A 5,837-nucleotide genomic window follows, 5' to 3' on the forward strand; every position below is an offset into this window, starting at 1 on the left:
GCAAGGTTGGTTGCTGGATTCATGTATGTGTCCCCAGTGCCTGATACAACAGAAGTCTGTCGAGTAAATAAATAGATGGAAAGTCTCAGAAAATAACAATAGCTACATTGTTGGAAAGCTTGCCATGTCCAGACATTATTTCTAGTACTGGGCAAAAGGAAAAATAGGAAGGCTGACCTTGTCTTTATTTAAAATGTGATATTTTGTTCATCGTGGTTTTTAATTTTTTACATAAACTTCGATTTCTTAAAACATTGCATTGATTTCAGCTTAAATGTTGCTGCAAAAAAGAAAAAGAAAAAAACTTTGCGTTGAAATACTATTTATCTTGGTTACTGAATTTTTTGATGCCCCCTTAAATTTTGCACCTAAGATGGGTGCCTCCCTCGGTTCACCCAAATCCCTGTCCTGATTATGTCCAACATGCAATCCACACCTTATCATTCATTCCTCATCACAATGCTCTGAGAAGGTACAACTATTATCATCACTTTGCAAGAGAAACTGAGGCACACAGAGATTCAAATATACCCAACATCCCAAAGCAAAGAGGAGAAAAATCTGGATTTGAACCCTGCTTTGCGTGTTGGCTCGGAGACTTCCCAGTAAAGCACTACAGTAAACTGAGTTATGAGTTAGGTTTTGAGCCAAAGAATCAAAAGGCATAAGCTTGGGCCCTATTTCTGTCCCAGGCTCCTCTGAACCCTCCATTCTCACAGACCTCAGTTTGCCTAGGTGGAACTGGACTTAAATACTCTCGACACCCTTTATTTTTCCCCAACACAGTTTACCAGCTTCCTCTCTCCTGGCCCAGCAATAGCACAAGCTGGGAATGGGAAGAAGCAGATACCAGTCAGAGCTCCTGAGCCACCTGGGAGCTCAGGAACCCAGGAATAGGCTGGGCCGATTGAGGAAACTCTAAGGGCCATAGTGAGTGCTACCTCTCCATCCAGAAAACCCCTAACCTAGCTTTTGGGCAGATGCCAGACTTTTATTCTGAAGTCGAGGCCACAACCTATGAGGTAATCTTTGGAGCTTCACTCCGAGGCGGAGTCCCATTGGCCGGCTGGTGAAGCCCCTCCCAAGGTTCCCGGGGCCCCGCCTTCCCCAAAGCCCATAAAAGCGCGCGTCCCCCCGCCTCGACAGCCACCCGGCACCTGCATCTGCCAACAAGACTGGAAGCAGGTGAGGCACACAGAGGAAGGGCCAAAGCTGCGTGGGGGAGGGGTGACCTAAGGGAGCCAGGACCCCGGGGATGGGGCTAGCTTGCGGGTCAGCGCATGAACATCTTCCCAGAAAGCGACAGGGGCGGCAAAGTTTGACGGTCTGGAAAGCGGAGACCGACCGGGTTGGCTGCCTGGGAGGTAAGTTGCTGGAGCATGCCACGGGGTGAGGAGCAGGCATAGAGTCCTAGTTGCGACCCTTCCGTGTCTGCCCCCTCTGCATTCTGAAGCTCCTCGGGAAGAGGATGGGGGAGAATTTGGGGGGGGGTGTCTTGAGAGTCAGAGGAACAGAGGAGAGAACGAAGGGGATAGGGGAAGCCGGGCAACAGAGGGAGGAAGTCAAGTTTTCTTCAGCACTGAGGCTGAGGACAGTTCTCAGCCGATCACGGAAAGAAATTACTGTTTATTTCAGCACCGAGCCCCGGACAGTGCCTCTTGGGGTCTGGGAAGGGAACCACCATCCGTTTCAGCACCAGGCACCGGACAGCTCCCAGCGGGTCCGTTTCAGCACCAGGGCTCCGGACAGCTCCCCGGTAAAGGGACCGCCCTTTCCCCTTGATTTTGGGGGGAGGAGGGGGGGGGGCAGGGAAAAGAGTGGCCTGTGGTGCCTGACGGCTCTGGAGACTTGTCCCTCACCGCCCTTTCCCCTTGATTTTGGGGGGAGGGGGGGGGCAGGGAAAAGAGTGGCCTGTGGTGCCTGACGGCTCTGGAGACTTGTCCCTCACTTAATGGATTTTTTAAAAGCAAATTATTTTCCACATGAGCAGGTGAGATAAAAGTGCACACAGAAGTCTGCAATTTCCAACAGGTAAGATGGGCAATTGGTGGGGGAACGGGTGCCTGCCAAGGTGTCATTATCGTGCCCCTTTGGACTTCTCTGAGAAATATTGCACCAAGTGTTTTACATTCTATCATGCCATCTTCAACCGTAGGACATGGGTGTTATCACACTCAGGTGACAACTGAGGAAACAGAGGTCCCAAGGGGGGCAGGAAGATAACTAGCTCGAGGGCTCTCGGCCCAAGGATGAAGCTGTATGTCAACCCTACACCAGTGCAACTCCAAATTTTATGTTTTTGACGTGCTTGGATGGGAGTTGGGCCCTTGGAAATCAGACCCTGCCTTTCTCCAGGATTATCGGGAATGCAAAAACAGGAGGCGGTACAGAAGCAGGAAGCTCAGATGTCACAGCTTGGCTCAGGTGAGGGGACACCTTGGCAGGGATCTCAGACATGGGAAAGAGTTTGAAGAAGACTAGAGTGGTGTGGTCTAGTGCTGTGTGGAAGACTAGTGATTTTGTTGTTCTGATGTACTACGACAACAAGTCACAGCCGGCCTCATAGCGCGGACTCCCTTCGACTTTCACCTGAAATGAAGAAGCAAGTTGGTGAGGGGGGGCGGTCAGGAAGGAATTGCTTCCACCCAAGGGGTGGTCTGGTTAATTCCATGGGATACAGGGGAGAGAATCAAACAAGGAAATGCCCTCCTCCCATGAAAATGTAGCTCTGTGCCTTGTACAGTTTTGGCCATGTCACCTGTATGGCCCCACAGGCCTGGAGATACAAAATATCTGACTATAAACCCAGGGCCCTTAACCACCTCATGACACTTTCCTGAGGGAATCAGTGAGGGAATGGCTTTTGAAGCCCTCCCTACACCAGGGTTCTAAGGATCCTTTTCAACAAAAGTTTCAGAAATGTTTTTTTCTCCCCTCCCCAATCAGTTCCTTGGACCAATCACAGGACAAGTGTGAATTTGTGCCTGGTAGTGAGTTGTGGCAACATTGATGCTCACCCTTAATTCTCTGCAGCCTCTCAATCAAGTCACAGGCAGCACGCGGAACTCATTCCAGCCTCAGGGCCTGTGCCTTTGCTGTTCCCCCAGCTTGGAATCCACTGCCCACCCCCCACCCCCCATGGCTGACTCTGTCTTCTTTCCAAGCCCCATTTCACCAGGAGAAACTTTCCTTGTGGCCTCAGCACTGCTCATATGAAGTCTGTGTTTACATTCTCATAGGCCTGGAATATCATGTCTCCAGTCCAATTATTTTGTGTTATCTGCATACGTGTCTGTCTCCCTGCTACACTGTGAACTCCATGAGGGCAGAAACAATGTTTGTATTTTCACTGCTGTGTCTCCAGCGCCCAGTCCAGGGCCTGACACACAGCAGGTGCTCAATAAACATTTGTAGAATCAATAAAGGCGTCAAAGAATAATATGTCAATCAATAAATGAAGTGATAGCTTCAACACACACGAAGATCCTTCTTCTAGATCTCCCCCACAGAGATACCGTAGGAAGATGGTTGCTGCAGGTGTTTATTGGGGGAATATAATTAAATTTGTGGACACTCAAGGACCAGCCAACCAACTAATAACCCCAGGAGACAGCCAGACTCGTTTAATTAACAATTAGGAGGCATTGATTCCTCATTAGCTCTGGCAAGCCCGTCTCCCTCTTCAGCCCCAGACAAATGAAATATTTCTCTCTCCCGGGAGTACTGCCTCAGTGGGTCCATTAACAAGCAGAGAAAATATGATTATAAGACACCTAAATGCCAGAGGCGCTTCATGAATGAGGCAGGCAGAGGGGGAGGGGTTCAGTTCGATGTCTGAGTGAAGTCTAATTGTGGGAGATATTCTGGTATATTTAGAATTGCCCTCTGGGAATGGGAGAGCTTTCAGAAAGGAAAAGGCACACAGATACTGCCTTTTGGGGTCTTCAGTGTAAGAGAAGAGTTTGCCCTGTGTGTCTCACAATCACCCTAAATGAATCCTTTCAAACCGAACACCTAATCTACTCAACCCCCAGACTGCCCCCCACCCCATGTCTCCATCAATGGGGCAGCCCCTCCACATCCCAAAGACCCCTTCTCATCCCATAGACCCCAACGCAAGTTGTTCTGCTTAAATACATTCCCTCTTCTTTAGCCCTCTGCCCGCCTGCATGCCCTGGTCTCCTCTGTGTACCCCGGTGTCCTCATGGTCTGTTTCCCCCTGCGTGTGTGTGTGTGTGTGCACACACAGCCAGTTCATTCTCCACACACAGTGAGAGGTCTTTCTAGAACACAAATCTGATCAAGTCCCACTCCTGAAGGATAAAATCCAAATACTCTCCCATGGCCTACATGACCTAGTCCCTCACTGCTGAGAGTAATTTCCTATCATATTCCCACCAGCCACACCTGACCGCTAGTCCAGCCAGGACTCTTGCTTTGATTCTCCAACTTTAGTGTGAGGACAATACCCCTAAGAAGATTGCAGAGAATGCAGATTCCCAGGATGCTTCAGGTTTCAAAAGGGCATGGGTGGGGCAGGCCCAGGAACCTGCATTGAGACATGCTTCTGCACTGACTTTTGTTAAAGATCCACAACATTTTATTTCTCCCAAGGAAAGAAGATTGCAGAGAATGCAGATTCCCAGGATGCTTCAGGTTTCAAAAGGGCATGGGTGGGGCAGGCCCAGGAACCTGCGTTGAGACATGCTTCTGCACTGACTTTTGTTAAAGATCCACAACATTTTATTTCTCCCAAGGACGTCTGGAAGCTCTCGGTTCATCTCACCAGTTTCATCTTTTCAACCAGCCCACCCCCATGCCCAGCTCAGTACTGGCACCCAATAAATATTTACTTGGAATATAAATGCCGTGTCTGAGCCTCTTTCACCTTCATCACACACAAAATCATGGAGGCCACACACCCCCATAAAGCTGAACCATCATCCACAGAGGTCCAGCCAATCTCCCATCCCCTCCTTGCCACCCCAAGGAACCAGCCTGCAGCTGCTCAGCATCTGTAGAAACAAAAAAAGGTGAATGAGATTCCATCCTTGCCCTCCTGGGCTTTGCTGCTGTGGCTGATTAATTTGATAGAGGAACAAATTATACCTTGTTTCTTGCTGATGTCTTGTTGGAAAAAAGTGAAAGATGTATATCCCCTCCTCCCTTGTCCAGAGTGCAATTAAATTCTGCCGTTAACCCCCCAGAGTTAGCATCAGATTCCACAGGTTAAAAGCACAATGTCCAACAATACTGCCCTCACTTCAGATGCCAGTCAAAGTTCAGGGGTCTTCAGGCTACCTACATGTCTGACTAACTGGCTTCAAATTCAGGAGTTCCCACAAATTCTTCAGATTTGATAATTTACTAGGAATGACTCAAGGAACTCAGGAAACAGCTGTACTTACAATTACAGTTTTATCATAAAGGAGGCAAATCAGGATGAGCCAATTGAAGGGCCACATAAGACAAGGTTTAAGAGGATCTCAAGGGCCAGCCTGTGGCTCACTCGGGAGAGTGTGGTGCCGATAACACCAAGGCCACAGGTTCGGATCCTATATAGGGATGGCCGGTTTGTTCACTGGCTGAGCGTGGTGCTGACAACACCAAGCCAAGGGTTGAGATCCCCTTACCGGTCATTTAAAAAAAAAAAAAAAGAGGATCTCAAATGCAGACCTCTCTCATCCTCACCCCACAGAATCAAGACATGTCACCCTCTCAGCACATCAATGCATTCACCAACCAGCAAGCTCCACTGAGCTTCTACGTCCAGAGTTTTTATTGGGGTTACATTACGTAGGCATAATTGATTGAATCATTGGCCACTTGATTAAACT

The 5,837-nt window shown here is 48.9% G+C and overlaps 2 long non-coding RNA genes across 2 annotated transcripts; both read left to right on the plus strand.

Annotated features, from left to right (window-relative positions):
* The first annotated feature begins 1,144 nt into the window (after positions 1-1,144).
* LOC103610762 lies at positions 1,145-1,652 on the plus strand. Its single transcript, XR_552235.1, has 3 exons — positions 1,145-1,185; positions 1,297-1,364; positions 1,636-1,652. It is a non-coding gene; the product is annotated as an uncharacterized LOC103610762 (long non-coding RNA).
* A 337-nt stretch (positions 1,653-1,989) lies between these two features.
* On the plus strand, positions 1,990-3,424 carry LOC103610763. Its single transcript, XR_552236.1, has 4 exons — positions 1,990-2,031; positions 2,156-2,257; positions 2,356-2,424; positions 2,947-3,424. It is a non-coding gene; the product is annotated as an uncharacterized LOC103610763 (long non-coding RNA).
* The last annotated feature ends 2,413 nt before the right edge of the window (positions 3,425-5,837 follow it).

The sequence above is a fragment of the Galeopterus variegatus genome, unplaced genomic scaffold, assembly GCF_000696425.1.
Source record: "Galeopterus variegatus unplaced genomic scaffold, G_variegatus-3.0.2 Scaffold11742, whole genome shotgun sequence".
Classification (NCBI taxonomy): Eukaryota; Metazoa; Chordata; class Mammalia; order Dermoptera; family Cynocephalidae; genus Galeopterus; species Galeopterus variegatus.